General features: G+C 41.7%; 1 protein-coding gene across 2 annotated transcripts in view; it reads left to right on the top strand.

The window, feature by feature from the left end:
* LOC122920135 (1-aminocyclopropane-1-carboxylate synthase-like protein 1) overlaps positions 1-21,617 on the top strand; it is a 98,574-nt gene that overhangs the window by 32,006 nt on the left and 44,951 nt on the right. Inside the window, exon 1 of one of the 2 annotated variants that reach the window (XM_044269346.1) lies at positions 297-319. The exons of the other annotated variant lie outside the window; for it this stretch is intronic. The gene's annotated coding sequence lies outside the window, so the exon portion shown is untranslated. Of the gene's footprint in view, positions 1-296; positions 320-21,617 lie in introns of those variants that run through there. 2 annotated transcript variants of the gene reach the window in all.

The raw sequence follows: 21,617 nt of genomic DNA, 5'->3' as shown, positions 1-21,617 counted from the left end.
TAGGCGACATCCATACTTGTAATGTCGGGGGACTGTAATGTTGCTATGTCATCAGGTGACAGGTCCTCGGGCAGAGTGGTGGCCAGAAACTCTAGAGTTTTACATAACATAATATTGCAGGCTGGCCTAAGTCATGTCTTCACACTGGGTGGTAGGAAGCCAAAATTCACATATTCTTGTGCTGACAGGAGCAGTAGAATAGACCTGGCGTTTGTGAATCCTAAAGAGACTGTTAGCGGGATGAGTGAGAAGGTCGTCCCCTACTCTGAGCACCTGGATTTGGTTTTCTGCCTAGGAGCCACTGAACGCTGTGATATTGGTAGGGGGCTATGGAGGCTTAATTCTAGCATTCTGTATGATGTCTATGTGCAGGATTGTGCCCACTCTCTTTTTCAGGTTCAGGTACAGAGAGTGGACTTTTATAACAACATGTCTGACTGGTGGGATGACATCGAGGAGGAGATCAGATCCCTCTTAAAGAGACTGTCAGTTAAACGTCAGCCAGTATCTCAGGCTGCGGAAAGAATTGGAGTCACTCTATTTGATGGGTAGGGATGACATACAAAAGATCAACTGACTAAAATCTGAGATAAGACAGTAACAGCACAGCAAGTACACCTCCATGGTTATGGGTCCTTGGGGGCTCCTGATCCCTTTGAGAATTGCAGGGAACGTGTGGCTAATAAATCGGTCGCAGGTCTCATTCACTCCTAAGGTGTTGTTGCAGGAATCTCGGGAGGGTATACTGGGGGTGGGGAGATCTTACGATACTGACTTGTTTCAGAAGAAGGTTTTGGATAGGAAGATAGTGATAGTAATGATGTGGACTTTTCTCCTTTGATGGCAGAATTAACGATGGAGAAGGTTAAAGAGACCATTGATCAGTTACATCAGAAGAAGGCACAAGGGCCAGATGCTATAAAAGCAGAATTTTATAATAAATTTAGGGATCTCTTGGTACCAATCCTTGTAGACATGTACAAAACCTGTCTAAAAAAAAATCAGCTGATGCCTCCGTCCATGAGAGAGTGTCCTCATTAAGTCTGCTGTCTAAAGGCAAAGAGCCTAAAGACATCAAGAACTGGAGGTCCTTTGCCCTCTTAAATGTCGACAGATAGATTTTGGCAAAAATTCTGTTTTCTAGGTTAGTTTGTCTGTCCCGGGCACTGTTGGCAGGCTGTCAGTTCGGCACAGTTAAAGGGCAGAACATCTCTGGAGCAGTCATCTCGATAATGGAGATGTTTGAGACATGTAAAGCTTTGAGGTGTGGGAGATATGTTGTTGGTCTTGACCAGGCTAAAACCTTTGACAGAGTAGACCATGAGTATATATGGGCCATTTTGTCAAAGCACGGTATTCCGGGACAATTTATTGATTGGCCAAAAACTTTGTATTGTGAGGCGAAGAGCCTTCCTCTGGTCAATGGTTGGAACGGGGACACTTTTGAAGGAGAGGCGGGGGTGAGACAGGGTTGACTGTTTAGTCCACTGCTGTATGTGTTTGCCTTAGACCCGTTCTTGAGGTCACTGCAGGAGGGTGATTTTAAAGGGGTGCCGGTCCCCCACTGCTTGCCTTTGAAGGTAGTTGCTTATGTGGATGATGTGACTGTGGTGATGTCAGCGCCTCATGAGGTACAGATGTTGTCTGCAGCCATCAGAAGTTTCTCTGAGGCCTCAGGGTCTATGGTCAATCTTGAGAAGAGTAAAGCTCTCTGGACTTGTACTCAGGAAGTACTGATCTTGGCTTTGATCTGCCACAATCTGTCAAGTTCTCTACCCATATTAAAATCCTTGGGATCAAATTAGGGAGGGAAAATAATGGCAAATTAAATTGGGAAGAAAAGTTGGAATCCAGAAATGCAAAGGTTCAGCGATGGAAGAACTGGAGGCTGACCTATAGAGAAAGGGTTACTATGTTGAAGACTTACCTGGTCCCTGTCTTCTTGTACGTCTCTGTTGTCTTTCCTTTACCAGAATTCTTTCTCAGCCTAGGGCTCTTTAGCCTGTTCTTCCAGCTTCTTTGGGGGGAACAAGCTGAACCCAATAAAGAGAGGGATCACCTACCTACAGAGGAGAGAGGATGGGCTGGATATGTTAAATCCAAGGATTTTCTTTGACTCCATGTTTCTAAAAGTTAATTTTGGTAGCCTGGACTCAAACAACAGTTTCTGTGGGTAAATAGTATCAGGGACTGGATATTGCCTTTTGCAGAGTCTTGGGTGTGAGGCGGCAGTCTCAAGAGGGGTTGATTGACTCGTGACTACCTCTCCCAGTACCTGGAATATGGTCTGAAGTACTTGAAAAAATAAGGAATAGATAAGGTGTATTTGGAGACTAAGACTAGGAAGGATCTGTACGTCAGGATCTGTAGGGAATCCTATTACTTGCAGCCAGCACTAAGAGACTGCACAACAGCCACCTTGCAGGAAAGTTTAAAGTTCCTCATTGGACTGAGGCATCCTGAAAAGTTTTTGACATCGCCTAGCTGTCCTTACATGGAAAGCTTTATGTCAGAGGCAATTTAAAATTTCTTAGTATTTCATATCGCATGTGCCTCTTGGGCTGTCAGCAGGAGGAGACTATGGAACACTTTATAACCGAGTGCTGGGGAGGGCGACAGGTATGGCAGGAGATAACCAGCAAGCTAAAAATCCCAAGGCTGCAGTCTCTGACCTACCCAGACATTGTATACGGTGTAACATCACATGTAGCCGACATTGACCGGGTGACCATATACTGCATCTGATTATTGCCACCATCAAATGCTACCACTGGCATACAAGAACAAGAGTGTCCATCCACAGTAAGCTCTTCAATCATAGAAAAGCCGTAAACCTCATCCTGTCAGGAGTAAGGTGGATCCGATCTATAGAGGTTAGGAAAAAGGGCAAGAATGAAAAATTATAGAGGAATGTATATTTGGAATAATTTTGGCTCAAGTATCCTGAAATTATGTATACTTATTCTTTTTTTTGTCCCCCGTTATTTGTGATGGACTCTTAAGTTAGTTATTATAAATATATTATTTTGAGAATATGTATGATTTCTGTTAAATAATTGTTTGTTCATTCTGATAGAATGTATTATTATATTTTTCTTTGTTTTTACTAATAAGAATTGCCTCCTATGTACAGGAATATAAACTACTATAATACTGCTCCTATGTACAAGAATATAACTACTATAATACTGCCTCCTATGTACAAGAATATAACTACTATAATACTGCCTCCTATGTACAAGAATATAACTACTATAATACTGCCTCCTATGTACAAGAATATAACTACTATAATACTGCTCCTATGTACAAGAATATAACTACTATAATACTGCTCCTATGTACAAGAATATAACTACTATAATACTGCCTCCTATGTACAGGAATATAACTACTATAATACTGCCTCCTATGTACAGGAATATAACTACTATAATACTGCCTCCTATGTACAAGAATATAACTACTATAATACTGCCTCCTATGTACAAGAATATAACTACTATAATACTGCCTCCTATGTACAAGAATATAACTACTATAATACTGCCTCCTATGTACAAGAATATAACTAATATAATACTGCCTGCTATGTACAAGAATATAACTACTATAATACTGCCTCCTATGTACAAGAATATAACTACTATAATACTGCCTCCTATGTACAAGAATATAACTACTATAATACTGCCTCCTATGTACAAGAATATAACTACTATAATACTGCTTCTATGTACAAGAATATAACTACTATAATACTGCCTCCTATGTACAAGAATATAACTAATATAATACTGCCTGCTATGTACAAGAATATAACTACTATAATACTGCCTCCTATGTACAAGTATATAACTACTATAATACTGCTCCTATGTACAGGAATATAACTACTATAATACTACCTCCTATGTACAAGAATATAGTTACTATAATACTGCCTCCTATGTACAAGAATATAACTACTATAATACTGCCCCTATATACAAGAATATGACTACTATAATACTGCCTCCTATGTACAAGAATATAACTACTATAATACTGCTCCTATGTACAAGAATATAACTACTATAATACTGCCTCCTATGTACAAAAATATAACTACTATAATACTGCTCCTATGTACAAGAATATAACTACTATAATACCGCTCCTATGTACAAGAATATACTGTTTCCTGTACAAGGATATAATTACTATAATACCGCCTATTGCTTTTAGTTCTGCAGTTACAGCTGAACAGGTTAATAGTTTCTCATCTTGCGCCCTCTTCTTCCTTAGCTAACTGTTGGTTTATTTTTCTGAATTTTTCGTCGATTTATCCATCATCAAAAATATATACAGACTCTTTCTGGGCCCAGAATTGTCACATTTTATTACTCGGTGGAGTCAGACATCTGCTCTCCTGTCTGTCTGATAAGTACCAGATACAGGTCTCTGCCTGAGCCAGCACCGGGGCCACAGCCAATGTATTACAGGGGAGCGGAGCAGCTGGCAGTACAAGATGATAGAGATTAGATAGATAGACAGATAGATAGATACACTACTTACAAAAAGTTAGGGATATTTGGCTTTTGGGTGAAATTTATGGAAAACGTAAAAAGTTCAGGCTCCAGTGATATATCATGAAAGTCGGGCATTTAAGTAGAAGCAGCAGTGGTGATTTCCTCATCTCGCCCAATTTATTGACACAAAAGCCGACCCCAGTGCTGGGTATACAGCCACAAAATGTCAGTGTCTCAAGAACTTGTCATGTGTCCTTGAGCATCAATTACAGCTTCACAACGACGTCTCGTGCTGCTCTCAAGTCGCCTTATTGTCTGCTGAGGCATGGCATCCCACTCTTCCCCCTCGGTTTATTGAGGTTCTGGGGTTAGGGTTAGGTTCTGGGGTACAGAGTTATGGGATTCAGGTCCAGAGAAAGTGCAGGCCGCTCCATTTGAGGTCCCCCAGTCTCCAGCAGCCGTTCCCTATTGATGCGACCTCGATGAGCTGTCCTTCATGAAGATGAAGTTAGGCCTGTGTTGTTCCTGCAGAACCACAATGACTGGATTAATGATGTTCTTCAAGTAGTATGGGCTTGTCACTGGACCATTCACACAGTGTAGGGCAGTTCTGTATTGACTAGACACACCTGCCCACACTGTAAGACCACCACCACCACCACCAAAGGCTCGTCTGGTGACAACAGTGGCTGGTGCATATCGCTCTTCCTTATGTCTCAAACATCGTTGCCGGCCATCATTTCTGCTCAGCGTGAATCGACTTCCATCAGTGAACAGTACTGAGGCCCACTGGTCCCTCGTCCAACGTAGATGCTCCCTGGCAATGCCTCCTGTGGTCAGGTTTTCTTGCAGGTTGTCTAGCACGCTGATGTAAACAGTTTCGAATGCTCTGATGTGACACTTGGGTTTCTCTTACCTCCCTTAAAGGTGCCTGGAGTTGTCTGGCATTCATCATCCTGTTCCACAGGGCATTGTTCACAATGAAGCGGTCATCAGTGTCCACTTCTCTGCCTTTCTGTGACTCTTCCAGTCTTTGTATCTCCGATACAACCTGCTGATGACACTCCGCGACACTCTAAGCTCCGTGGTCACTTCCGTCTGAGAACATCCTGCTTGAAGCCTCGCAATGGCGAGGTACTGTTAATCAATTTTTAGGAGTCGTCTTGGTCTCATGATGTCAAAATGTGAACAGCATGATGAGGAGGACTGTTTAAATACCAATTCTAATTGAACCAGGAAATTTATTGGGCGATTCATGGATCAAACACCTGTTGTGAATTTTGCCTTTAAGCTCCTTGTTAAAGAACAGCAAGTTGTGCAAAAAGGTCTCCTGTAAGGGTCCATTCACAAATTGCGGAACGGGTGCGGACCCATTCATTCTCTATGGGACAGGAATGGATGAGCTGTCCGCATCCACATTTCCGGAGCGTTCCCCACTGATCTTCCGGTCCGCAGCTCCGGAAAAAAACAGAGCATGTCCTATTCTTGTCAGCAACTGCGGACAAGAATAGGCAGTTCTATGGGGGTGCCGGCCGGGTGTACTGCGGATCCACAATGCACTACAGACGTGTGAATGGACCCTAAAGGTTATAGGGCATTTTAGGTTCATCCTTAAATTTCACCCACATGCCAAATATCTCTACCATTTTGTGAGTAGTGTAGATATGAGATAGATAGATGCTGGATCATGTGCCATGTTGTGTCATCCGCCATTGTAATGCATGTCCTGTGCCTCCGCTGCCGTCATCCAGAGTCTTTTGCTGTGACTTCCAGGATGTGGTTTTTGTATTTATCCTGATTATAGACATATCTGACCCGTGTGGGAATCTTTCCTCCACAGAACATTGCTTCATCTCTGATCTTCCCCTGGAACCTGCATGCCGGGGATTACATGGCGATCCATTCTGCTTATTACCTGCTGCGACCCTAATTACGGAAGGCATCAACAGCGTAATCTGTTTATGGATCCCACAGAATTAAATCAGATTAAAAATAGTAACAGGCTGTAATAAACATCCCGCGCCGCCACCGCTGCACTTGGCGCATTTCAGTGGAAAACAGAACGTTTGTTTCCATTTAATTCCATTTGATATTGTGAATCTTAAAGTGACCTACACCTTAAAGGAGTTTTGCCCGGATTTGGCCCCTTTTCAAGTAGACCCTCTAACGTGTGGCAGCTAGGGAATGAGTCATACTCAGATGCATCGACCCAACGCCCTTGGCGATCTTCTGGCCTCCTGCTTAATTCTAGCCTGGTTATGGATGAGGTCACATGTGCCGTATCAGCGGTGACGTGTCCCCAAGTGGCACGTGACCCAGCAGTAATGTGCCACCTGGGGACACGTCTCCACTGAGTCCAGTCATTGGCTGCAACATCGCACATGACCCCATCCATACCCCGATTGGGAGTAAGCAAGCTGGGGACCAGAAGATCACAAACGGAGCCAAAGGAGCTGGAAACAAAGAGGCAGAAAGTAGGTGAGCACGCGAGGGGGCCTAATTAACAAAATCCCGGAAAAAACGTTTAAAGTGCATTCTTCATTCTTTGGTCAAGGAGGCCCAACATCAGCTGATCGTTTATTTAATGACTGGGCAGAGCATCCATAATACACTCTGCCCCATCATAGGGAGAACTGCTAGGCTGTTCATAGTCCTCTCTACTTATGCCTGGCACTGACCTGCATGATGATGCAATGAGATGATGGACACAAAAGGACGTGTCACAAACTATTAACCCCCTTATCTACCCTGGACCCAAAAGAAAGGTGGCATTAACCTTTCCATTGCCCTAGCCTACCGGGGGATCAAACAGTTACCAATTTATCACCCTGGACCACCAGAAAATATGAATCACTTTACTGGTCTATACCAACAAGGATAGCAACATTAATCCATAAAGAAAATACCGATAACCCTCCACTACCCTAGACCACCAAGGACGGTGAAATTAAAGTGGTTGTCCAAGATTAGAAACACGTAAGCAACACAGGTTGTGCATAGCATTTCTACTCAGTCTCATTGACTTCAACGGTGCTGAGCGGCAATACCAGACAGAAATCATGGACACGTGTGGCACTGTTTGTGGAAGTAAGCAGACAGATTTTTTTATATCTACTACCCTAGACCACCAAAAATGGTTACACTGTCAACTACCCTAGACCAACAGGAAAGCATGAGTCAACAACTGTCGTAGACCACCTGAGAAGCAAGTATTAACCTCTACCCTGATCTACACCGCCAGGGAAGCAGACATTATCCAATTTACTACCTTACACCATCAAGAATGGTGACACTAGACCTTCCACTATCAACTAACCTAGACCAACAGGAAAGCATGAGTCAACAACTGTCGTAGACCACCTGAGAAGCAAGTATTAACCTCTACCCTGATCTACACCGCCAGAGAAGCAGACATTATCCAATTTACTACCTTACACCATCAAGAATGGAGACACTAGACCTTCCACTATCAACTAACCTAGACCAACAGGGAAGCAGGAGTTTACCCCTCTACTGTCCTAGACCACCTGGGAAGCAGGCATGGTCCCCTATCCTGCCCTTGACCACCAGGGTTGGTGGACACAATTGTTGCAAACGCTCAGCTATGTAAATATTAACAGCAAAGAAAAAAAAACAGGGGTTGGTCAGCACATCCCAATGTGTAGGTGCACGTCGCCATGGTTGAAAGCACAAAAGCAAAAACAATGTAACAGCACTCTCCACACACAAATAATAAAGTAAATACAATCGTGCCATACTCACTATAGAAAATGTACTAATGCTACATTATAAATGTGAGATTCTTGGCAAATACATTTTGTACAAAATCGTTTGTGCCTGTCCGCCAACGGCAAGGTGATTACTTTAGGACAGGAACCTACACTAAATACCACCACCTTCTCTGGTGCCATACTGGCCTCCATTAAATTCAGGGAATGCAGGTTCCACATGCATGCTGAGCCCACACTGTTATACCTCTCCTGGTGCCAAATGGCCTTCCATACATGCAGGGAGAGCAGTCTACAGCTTTATGCTTAAACTAATTAAAATGAGCCTGCGGGACTTCATTATTTGTGTTTGCAGACTGCTGTTGCATTGTGTTTGTTTTTGCTTATGAAAATATTATCTCTGTTTTCTTTTCTTTTGTCTCTGGCTATAAACAAGAACGTTCCAATTTACTGACAGCAAGCAGAAATCTTGAAAATGGCAAATTCAAAGTATAGGAGAAAGCTGCAGGACATTTCATTAAGTAATGACTGGCAGCACAACATTTGCCAAGCTGCTGTGTTGCCCGCGTCCTAAGAGCAGATCCTGGAGTCGTAAGACCCCCCTCACGTTTGGAGGGACTCTGTTATCATCTCTGGCGCATGTTGTGCATGCAGAATGCTTCCTCTGTGCGCGCTCCGGAGCGGAAGGGAAGTGCGTTCCCTGTGTGCCAGTGAATAAGCCCACTGTGCACCAGTCTGTGACTGACACAGCGCGGGCAGTGGGAGGAGTGGGCTATGCTGATGTGAAATAGCCTCCCGAGACGTTTAACCCTTCATCTGCCGTTGCTATCTGCACATAGGATGCTTTGTTTCTGCACATTACTTCTATACATAGAAGGAGACAAGGAGATCTGTGGTCGCAAGAAATACATCAACCCATACATTCTAGTGCTAGGAAAAGTGGTACAGCGCCCCCTGCAGGATGGGATCATTCAGGTCAATTATGCTATTAAAGGCCGTGATCGGCCCAGCAAACATGGTCTTTGTGTCGGCCGCAACTCCCCTGACCCGAACTGGCTACCATAGTAATCTACTTATAATATTGATTAACTACAAATACAAGGACTCTGTTTTTGGTCCTAGAAGGGTTCCCCCCAAAAAAGCAGATCGCAGCAATCGGAGATCCGCTGTAATCTGTGGGGAAACTCAGCAAGAAGTGATCAATTCTCCTGCAGCGCCCCCACAAGGGAAAAGAAAGTGGACTCATCACCTAAGAAAAATACCGCCCTCAGACAGAAAAGTCCGTTCGCTGCAAGACTTGGCTTGCAGTTATGTCTCGGGTAGATATGTACACGATTACAGGTGTGGTCTGGTTCTTGCCACAAGAGGGCGTAAAAGTGCTTCCCCTGCTGTCCTATAAAAAGGCTCTCAGAGGCTATTTTTGGGTAGTGTACCTATTGCTGAGAGAATGTTGACTGCCAGACATGCCTCTATGACACTTGAAAGACATTTTGCCCAGTTGACCCTTTGAGAGGGGGCGCATCACTGGACTGAGAGAAGTGGGATAGTTGTTTCGATGAATGCTCCCCCTCCAATCTAGGTCGTTCTGACCCACCTGTTGGGAGTAGGGTTGCCACCTTTCGCAACAAAAAATACCGGACCAGTTAAGCCACACACCAGAGGGGATGTGGTTGTGGGGGCATGGCTTAACACGGGGCGTCAAGTCGCTGTCACACTGTGGATCCCAATATTATTAATGTCCCCCAGTAATAGTAATGCCCCCATTAGTGCTGCCCAGAATTAATAATGCCCCCAGGATTAATAATGACCCTATTAGTACCCCCAGTAATAGTAATGCCCCCATTAGTGCCGCCCAGAATTAATACTGTCCCTATTAGTGCCTCCCAGTAAGAATAATGCCCTCATTAGTGCTGTTCTGTAAGAATAATCCCCTCATTAGTGCCCCCCAGTAACATTTTCCCCATTAGTGCCCCCAGTAAGAATAATGCCCTCATTAGTGCCCCCCAGTAACATTCTCCCCATTAGTGCCCCAGTAAGAATAATGCCCCCCAGAAAGAATAATGGCCTCATTAGTGCCCCCCAGTAACATTTTCCCCATTAGAGCCCCCAGAAAGAATAATGCCCTCATTAGTGCCCCCCAGAAAGAATAATACCCCCCAGAAAGAATAATGCCCCCATTAGTGCACCCCAGTAAAAATAATGCCCCCCATTTGTGCCCCTCAGGAATTATAATGTCCCCATTAGTGCCCCTCAGGAAGAAAAATGCCCCCCATTAGTGCGCCCCAGTAAAAATAATGCCCCCCATTTGTGCCCCTCAGGAAGAATAATGCCCCCCATTAGTGCCCCCTTCTCTGCTTCTGCCCAAAAAAAAAAGGCACTCATCCCCTGCATTTGCTCGCGCTGCTGACTGGAAGCTCAGGACCTGCGCTCAAGCAGATGACGTTTCACAGGTCCTGTCCTGAGCTTCCAGTCAGCAGCGCGAGCAAATGGAGGAGGGGGTAAAGGCTGCACTAATGAGCGCCCCGCAATGGAAGCGCTCATTAGCAGCAGACCTTGTAGGAAAATATTAATTGCCGGTAGAAAAAAAAATTACCGGCATAGACAGGGCCACTAAAATACCGGCCTTCCTCGTGAAATGGTGTTGGGAGCAGTGGGTACATGAGGGCAGGCACACACATGATGCACAGGCACAAGCAGCTCCCACAGTTTCCACCATCCAGACACAGGCGGCCCCATCATTAACCCCTGTCTCTGTTTGGTCCATTTCCAGGCGTAGCAGAAGGAAATTTGGTGTCATGGCGCACATTATGTGTCCTGCCACTGACAGTCAGCTACCGTCCAGTAAGTTTGCAGTGGTGTCGTGAACAGGAAACCTGGACTCCAAAAGTTTGATTTGTGCTGAAAAGTTTATGCAAATTTCCCCCAAAAAAGTCCCCAATTTGTTAGATTTTTAGGAATTTAAATGTCGGAAAGTATGCAACAGGGTTTTTATAGCCCATGATCCTTCAGAGCTGCATTCACAAAACTACTGATTTCAGAGGTGGCGTTTCTGAGCAATCCCTGCAAGTTCAGTGTCTGCAGAGCTCGCTCTATGGAGTGTCCTTCATTGCCAGCGTCGTCTACACCAGGATAATTCTCCCAGAATGCGGTGCAGCAGAGATGCTCAAGATCAGATCTGCAAAGTTTCCCATGACTAAAAATTTTCCTTTAATTGCAGCAATAATTTCTACCTCGAGAATCTCTGGATGAGTTCATTCTGCGGCGATCAGCGTTTGTTCTATTCCTGTAAATTGATAAATGGAAAAGTCAGAATTACGCGTTCTCTCGTATTTTCCAGTCCGATCCGCTGAACATTTTTGTTTTTTGGCTCTGAAATGGATTGGGAGCCGCTCCAGCATCATCAGGAAGTCGCCAATACTGCAGGGGGGGGTGACCGTAAACAAGGGGCGATGGTCACATTGGAGCGAGGTGTAGGGTCCATGGGGGGGGGGGGGGGACATGTTGAGACAAACCCTGCTGGCGTACGATGTCCGAGAATCATTAATTCCGCCGCCTTGTTGGGATCTTCATGTGCCACTAAATTTACAACAGCAAGGGAGCTAATGTGTGCCAATTATTTGGAGCCCGTGGCTCATCTCTTCCATGCCCTGCTGCCCACATTTTAGGTAGCAAAGTTGGTGGCGCAATTGACACTTGCGCCAAAAACTGCAAGATCAGCACATTCCTGTGCTGCAATACTCTGTGCTGCTGGGGTGCCTGCTCCCTCCACAATGCGACTAGCAGTCTGTGACCACTAATTCGTCTCATGCAACCTGATCCCCACTAGTATCATCAGGTCACTGCCTACCACAAGATCAGCCTATACCTCTCCTGAAATACTCTGTGCTGCTGGGTAGTCTTCTCTCAATACAATAGGCTGTGACCTCCAAATCATGTCCCCCGTCTCATGGAAAACCGACCTCACTAACATCATCACAAGAGAGGACAGGTCGCTTCCCCCCCAACAAAATCTACCCACCTCTCTTCTAAAATACTCTGTAATGCATTTTGCACTCGCGTGAGAAAAATCGGCATGTTTGGTACTCAAACCCGAACTTCTTCACAGAAGTTCGGGTTTGGGTTAGGTGTTGTGTAGATTGTATTATTTTCCCTTATAACATGCTTATAAGGGAAAATAATAGAATTCTTAATACAGAATGCATAGTACAATAGCGCTGGAGGGGTTAAAAAAAAATAAAACATTTTTTAACTCACCTTAGGCTACTTTCACACTAGCGTTCGCCGGTCCGCTCGTGAGCTCCGTTTGAAGGAGCTCACGAGCGGACCCGAACGCCTCCGTCCAGCCCTGATGCAGTCTGAATGGAGCGGATCCGCTCAGACTGCATCAGTCTGGCGGCGTTCAGCCTCCGCTCCGCTCGCCTCCGCACGGACAGGCGGACAGCTCAGAATGCATCAGTCTGGCAGCGTTCAGCCTCCGCTCCGCTCAGCTGGCGGACACCTGAACGCTGCTTGCAGCGTTCAGCTGTCCGCCTGGCCGTGCGGAGGCGAGCGGATCCGTTCAGACTTACAATGTAAGTCAATGGGAACGGATCCGCTTGAAGATGTCACCATATGGCTCAATCTTCAAGCGGATCCGTCCCCCATTGACTTTACATTGAAAGTCTGAACGGATCCGCTCAGGCTGCTTTCACACTTAGAATTTTTTCTAAGTTATTAATGCAGACGGATCCGTACTGAACGGAGCCTCCGTCTGCATTAATATGATCGGATCCGTTCAGAACGGATCCGATCGAACGCTAGTGTGAAAGTAGCCTTAGTCCACTTGCTCGCGCAGCCGGCATCTCTCCTGTCTTCTTTTTTGCTGTGTGCAGGAAAAGGACCTGTGGTGACGTCACTCCGGTCATCACATGGTCCATCACCATGGTAAAAGATCATGTGACGGATCATGTGATGACCGGAGTGACGTCACCACAGGTCCTTTGACTGCAATCAGCAAAGAAAGAAGACAGAAGAGATGCCGGCTGCGCGAGCAAGTGGATTAAGGAGAGTTAAATGATTTTTTTTAACCCCTCCAGCGCTATTGTACTATGCATTCTGTATTCAGAATGCTATTATTTTCCCTTATAAGCATGTTATAAGGGAAAATAATACAATCTACCCAGCACCTAACCCAAACTTCTGTGAAGAAGTTCGGGTTTGGGTACCAAACATGCCGATTTTTCTCACGCGAGTGCAAAACGCATTACAATGTTCCCGCAACGCACCCGCACCTTTTCCCGCAACGCCCATGTGAACTCACCCTTAGGCCTTATGCACAAAAAAGTATTTTCTTTTCGTGTCCATTCTGGTTTTTTTTGCGGACAGTGTATGGAACCATTCATTTCAATGGGTCCGCAAAAAAACGGAAGTTACTCCGTGTGCATTCCGTTTCCGTATGTCTGTTCCGCAAAACAATAGAACATGTCCTATTATTGTCCGCATCACGGACATGGATAGGACCGTTCTATCAGGGGAAAGCTGTTCCGGTCTGCAAAATACATACGGTTGTGTGCATGGGGCCTTAGTCTGCGACCTCTTACTTCACATCATGTCGCTTCGCTTATTACCTGCATACGGTCCCATAGGAACGTCCACATAACAGCCCACGCGGACCCTAGGAGCTAGCAATCTAAGCTGAGACACAGCATCACAACCCAATGGTATCATTTATGTTACTATGGTGTCCGTAGGGCTGCGTCTCTTGCTGGCGCCGTCTAAACTTGAGGTATTAATAGACACGGCTTTAATTAATTATTTGCCTTTCCCACAGATCTCATCTCGTATAAAATTCCTCCACTTCTGTTTGCAGACTTTTCTTGGGAGCCATTTCAAGTCTTGAGACGGGGCAGAAGATGGTCTACAAGGAGAACCGTCTGTGCCCGGAGCAACCAATCACAGCACAGCTTTCATTTTGCAAGACTGCTCTAAGAGATGAAAGCCGAGCTGTGATTGGCTGCTATGGGACGCTTTCCTTTTAGGCCATCTCCCTACGTACCCAGATACTTCCAGGAGCATATAGGCTGTAGACGTTCCGGTACGGAAAAGTGTCCGAAATAGATTTTACCCAATACAGTGAATGTAAAGTGAAACACTCGAGCACCGCCCCTTGAAATGTCCATAAAACGTGACTCCCAAGGGTTATAGGACATACAACGTCTCCTGGGTCATGCGATTGGTGACAAATTTAGTCCTAGTCAGTTAGCCCATGGGTGTTCCTATTCACTGACAGCAAGCAGAAGCCTGGAAAGTGTTGAAGAACTGACACAGAATACAGTAATTAAGCTTTATTTACAGAAAAGCCTTGAATTTACAGCGGTCACGACTTGAAATCTGGAAGACGCCACCTGCTGAGTTCTGGGAAATGTTGTGAGTGGCTCCGACTTCAATCTGCAAGAAAAACCTGACTCCATGAAACAGACGATTTATTGAGGCTTTCTGTTTGACCCCCTGTCCTGTCAAATCATTGCGCTATTCAGTCAGCTGGTCCGCTCTTATCTTACTGAATGTAGGAATCACAAGGAATATGAATGTCGAGCCAGAGCTGGGTCATAAAGGAACCAACGTCACATAATAATATCCACAGAATGCTTTACAAAAAGCTCTGACGCCTGCGGATTCCCAGCAGTTGTGAAACCACAAAACTCAGCAAGCTGTAAGCTGTTTCACCGAATCTGGTGATCCACAGGATGAAAACCACTGCCCCATACTGACACCTGGACGCAAAGGCTCTAATCGATCAAACCGATTGAAGGAGACTTCCAAAAATATGCTTGCTTATAATACTGCAAAAGAACATATCTACTATACTACTTCCCCCATGTATACAAATGTAACTACTATAATACTGCTCCTATGTACAGGAATATAACTACTATAATACTGCTCCTATGTACAAGAATATAACTACTATAATACTGCTCCTATGTACAAGAATATAACTACTATAATACTGCCCCTATGTACAGGAATATTACTACTATAATACTGCTCCTATGTACAAGAATATATCTACTATAATACTGCTCCTATGTACAAGAATATAACTACTATAATACTGCCTCCTATGTACAAGAATATAACTACTATAATACTGTTCCTATGTACAAGAATATAACTACTATAATACTGCCCCTATGTACAAGAATATAACTACTATAATACTGCCTCCTATGTACAGGAATATAACTACTATAATACTGCCTTCTATGTACAAGAATATAACTACTATAATACTGCCTCCTATGTACAAGAATATAACTACTATAATACTGTTCCTATGTACAAGAATATAACTACTATAATACTGCTCCTATGTACAAGAATATAACTACTATAATACTTCTCCTATGTACAAGACTATAACTACTATAATACTGCTCCTATGTACAAGAATATAACTACTATAATACTGCCCCTATGTACAAGAATATAACTACTATAATACTGCCCCTATGTACAAGAATATAACTACTATAATACTGCCCCTATGTACAAGAATATAACTACTATAATACTGCCCCTATGTACAAGAATATAACTACTATAATACTGCTCCTATGTACAAGAATATAACTACTATAATACTGCCCTCTATGTACAAGAATATAACTACTATAATACTGCTCCTATGTACAAGAATATAACTACTATAATACTGCTCCTATGTACAAGAATATAACTACTATTATACTGTTCCTATGTACAGGAATATAACTACTATAATACTGCCCCTATGTACAAGAATATAACTACTATAATACTGCCTCCTATTTACAAGAATATAACTACTATAATACTGCCTCCTATGTACAGGAATATAACTACTATAATACTGCCTCCTATGTACAAGAATATAACTACTATAATACTGCTCCTATGTACAAGAATATAACTACTATAATACTGTTCCTATGTACAAGAATATAACTACTATAATACTGCTCCTATGTACAAGACTATAACTACTATAATACTGCTCCTATGTACAAGAATATAACTACTATAATACTGCCCCTATGTACAAGAATATAACTACTATAATACTGCCCCTATGTACAAGAATATAACTACTATAATACTGCCTCCTATGTACAAGAATATAACTACTATAATACTGCCTCCTATGTATAAGAATATAACTACTAAAATACTGCTCCTATGTATAAGAATATAACTACTATAATACTGCTCTTATGTACAAGAATATAATTCCTATAATACTGCCCCTATGTACAAGAATATAACTACTATAATACTGCCTCCTATGTACAGGAATATAACTACTATAATACTGCCTCCTATGTACAGGAATATAACTACTATAATACTGCCTCCTAAGTGCAAGAATATAACTACTATAATACTGCCTCCTATGTACAAGAATATAACTACTATAATACTGCCTCCTATGTGCAAGAATATAACTACTATAATACTGCTCCTATGTACAAGAATATAACTACTATAATACTGCTCCTATGTACAAGAATATAACTACTATAATACTGCCCGCTATGTACAAGAATATAACTACTATAATACTGCCTGCTATGTACAAGAATATAACTACTATAATACTGCTCCTATGTACAAGAATATAACTACTATAATACTGCCTCCTATGTACAAGAATATAACTACTATAATACTGCTCCTATGTACAAGAATATAACTACTATAATACTGCTCCTATGTACAAGAATATAACTACTATAATACTGCTCCTATGTACAAGACTATAACTACTATAATACTGCTCCTATGTACAAGAATATAACTACTATAATACTGCTCCTATGTACAAGAATATAACTACTATGCGGGTATCGGCTCTCTTTCACATATTTGGTGGGACTGCATCAGTATGCGCCCCTTCTGGAGCCAAGTGGAGACTTTAACCAACAAAATCTGCTCCACCTCTGTATCTTTGGATCAAAAGCTGATCCTACTCTGGTGCCCCAACTCTTCATTCACCCCAACCAAATCAGATTTGCCTACTATGTTACTTACTGCCGCTAGGCTTCTAGTCCCCTTGATGTGGAAGCAGACTCTGCCTCCCACTATTTCGAGGTGGCTGGAAAAAGTGGACCAACTTTACCGGTTTGAGGAGTTGGCACACTGGGAAACCCATACGCGTGCGAAGTTCCTCAAGGTGTGGCTTCCCTGGAAGAAATTCAGGTTTCCTGACAGTTAGAGCGATTCCCCCCCCCCCCCCCCTTTTTTCCCTCTTTACCCTTGTCTGTCTGTTTGTCTTTCTTTACTTTATTGTTATATTGGATCTCTATTGGACCTAATTTAAACTTGTCCATATGCTTGGATAGAGATGATATTCTTGCATATCATTGTTGATACAGACCATGGCACATGATATTTGTAATGTGCATTACCGGCATTTACCATGTTACACCCTTTTGGCTATACTTGTCAAATGTACTATTACCCACTTTGACTGTATCTTTTCCTTGACATAACCAATAAAAAGAGATTTGGTTAAGAATATAACTACTATAATACTGCCCCTATGTACAAGAATATAACTACTATAATACTGCCCCTATGTACAAGAATATAACTACTATAATACTGCCTCCTATGTACAAGAATATAACTACTATAATACTGCCTCCTATGTATAAGAATATAACTACTAAAATACTGCTCCTATGTATAAGAATATAACTACTATAATACTGCTCTTATGTACAAGAATATAATTCCTATAATACTGCCCCTATGTACAAGAATATAACTACTATAATACTGCCTCCTATGTACAGGAATATAACTACTATAATACTGCCTCCTATGTACAGGAATATAACTACTATAATACTGCCTCCTAAGTGCAAGAATATAACTACTATAATACTGCCTCCTATGTACAAGAATATAACTACTATAATACTGCCTCCTATGTGCAAGAATATAACTACTATAATACTGCTCCTATGTACAAGAATATAACTACTATAATACTGCTCCTATGTACAAGAATATAACTACTATAATACTGCCCGCTATGTACAAGAATATAACTACTATAATACTGCCTGCTATGTACAAGAATATAACTACTATAATACTGCTCCTATGTACAAGAATATAACTACTATAATACTGCCTCCTATGTACAAGAATATAACTACTATAATACTGCTCCTATGTACAAGAATATAACTACTATAATACTGCTCCTATGTACAGGAATATAACTACTATAATACTGCCTCCTATGTACAGGAATATAACTACTATAATACTGCTCCTATGTACAGGAATATAACTACTATAAGACTGCTCCTATGTAAAGAATATAACTACTATAATACTGCTCCTATGTACAAGAATATAACTACTATAATATGATCCTCTACACAAGAATATAACTACTATAATACTGCTCCTATGTACAAGAATATAACTACTATAATACTGCCTCCTATGTACAAGAATATAACTCCTATAATACTGCCTCCTATGTACAAGAATATAACTATATAATACTGCCTGCTATGTACAAGAATATAACTACTATAATACTGCCTCCTATGTACAAGAATATAACTAATATAATACTGCCTGCTATGTACAGGAATATAACTACTATAATACTGCTCCTATGTACAAGAATATAACTACTATAATACTGCTCCTATGTACAAGAATATAACTACTATAATACTGTTCCTATGTACAAGAATATAACTACTATAATACTGCTCCTATGTACAAGACTATAACTACTATAATACTGCTCCTATGTACAAGAATATAACTACTATAATACTGCCCCTATGTACAAGAATATAACTACTATAATACTGCCCCTATGTACAAGAATATAACTACTATAATACTGCCCCTATGTACAAGAATATAACTACTATAATACTGCCTCCTATGTACAAGAATATAACTACTATAATACTGCCTCCTATGTATAAGAATATAACTACTAAAATACTGCTCCTATGTATAAGAATAGAACTACTATAATACTGCTCTTATGTACAAGAATATAATTCCTATAATACTGCCCCTATGTACAAGAATATAACTACTATAATACTGCCTCCTATGTACAGGAATATAACTACTATATACTGCCTCCTATGTACAGGAATATAACTACTATAATACTGCCTCCTAAGTGCAAGAATATAACTACTATAATACTGCCTCCTATGTACAAGAATATAACTACTATAATACTGCCTCCTATGTGCAAGAATATAACTACTATAATACTGCTCCTATGTACAAGAATATAACTACTATAATACTGCTCCTATGTACAAGAATATAACTACTATAATACTGCCCGCTATGTACAAGAATATAACTACTATAATACTGCCTGCTATGTACAAGAATATAACTACTATAATACTGCTCCTATGTACAAGAATATAACTACTATAATACTGCCTCCTATGTACAAGAATATAACTACTATAATACTGCTCCTATGTACAGGAATATAACTACTATAATACTGCCTCCTATGTACAGGAATATAACTACTATAATACTGCTCCTATGTACAGGAATATAACTACTATAATACTGCTCCTATGTACAAGAATATAACTACTATAATACTGCTCCTATGTACAAGAATATAACTACTATAATACTGATCCTCTACACAAGAATATAACTACTATAATACTGCTCCTATGTACAAGAATATAACTACTATAATACTGCCTCCTATGTACAAGAATATAACTACTATAATACTGCCTCCTATGTACAAGAATATAACTACTATAATACTGCTCCTATGTACAAGAATATAACTACTATAATACTGCCTCCTATGTACAAGAATATAACTCCTATAATACTGCCTCCTATGTACAAGAATATAACTAATATAATACTGCCTGCTATGTACAAGAATATAACTACTATAATACTGCCTCCTATGTACAAGAATATAACTAATATAATACTGCCTGCTATGTACAGGAATATAACTACTATAATACTGCTCCTATGTACAAGTATATAACTACTATAATACTGCCACCTATGTACAAGAATATAACTACTATAATACTGCCTCCTATGTACAAGAATATAACTACTATAATACTGCCTCCTATGTACAAGAATAGAACTACTATAATACTGCCCCTATGTACAAGAATATAACTACTATAATACCGCTCCTATGTACAGGAATATAACTACTATAATACTGCCTCCTATGTACAGGAATATAACTACTATAATACTGCCTCCTATGTACAAGAATATAACTACTATAATACTGCCTCCTATGTACAGGAATATAACTACTATAATACTGCCTCCTATGTACAGGAATATAACTACTATAATACTGCTCCTATGTACAGGAATATAACTACTATAATATTGTCTGAGTTGCAAGGATATTTACAATTTCAGTGACTGACAGCAGTTTCTGAATAAAAGCCTATGATATGAAGATGACTTCTTTAGTGTATAATTGATCATCTCCATATATTGCAGTACGGTGACTTTATTTCTGACTGTATCCCGTTAGGAGGAGATGATGGGGGTCCTGCTGGGGTTCACCCCGCTATCTGATCGCTATCTGGCTCTCAGCATTGGCCACATCTCATGGAAACACTGCTAGAAATATTTAGACAGAAAGTAATTTGTTTTGCTGCAGAACTCGAAGCCGTTGCCATGGAGACATTCGTTTTTTTTTATTGTTTTCTAATTTTCTTGGCTCGGCTTCTGTGGCTCTTAACCCGCTGCGAGAAAGTCTGGGAATACAGAGGCACAGGAGTGGCTGTGGTGGGGTGCATGGTAGACAGATAAGCACCCCACATACTATACATGACGCCTCCCGTATGTTATACAATGTAGCAGCGCACATCAGTATGTACAGAGACATGCACTGACCTCAGGCTAAGCGTCCGCAGCCAACACAAGTTCCATGAACCTGATGGGAGTCCACATGAAAAATACTTCTCCCGCCCTAGGGCATAATTATATGGGATGCAGAGTTTGCAGTTTCCCCAAGCTCTGGATCCTGAGGGGTCCTACAGGTTCCTCTGGCCTCTATAAGGAGGCCCATTTACACACTTTGTATTGGGGTGTAAGGAAATTAGACCTCACCCCTGACCCTCATGATCCTGGCTGCCCCTCCAAATAACCTCCAAAGCTCAAGATAATATTGTTTTCTGAACTGTGCTGGAAATCGTCCGCTATAGTGCACCCCACCGATCTCCTCCATGGGCCTGCACTGTGTGACCGTCATCAACCAAGCCTGAGGCTGCACTACTGACAACGGGTATCTTTATTTTACCAGCGGCAAATCCTGCGAAGGAGACCTTTTTTG

Source organism: Bufo gargarizans, chromosome 10 (assembly GCF_014858855.1).
Source record: "Bufo gargarizans isolate SCDJY-AF-19 chromosome 10, ASM1485885v1, whole genome shotgun sequence".
In the NCBI taxonomy this organism is placed as follows: Eukaryota; Metazoa; Chordata; class Amphibia; order Anura; family Bufonidae; genus Bufo; species Bufo gargarizans.
This window is presented reverse-complemented; position numbering and strand designations above follow the sequence as displayed.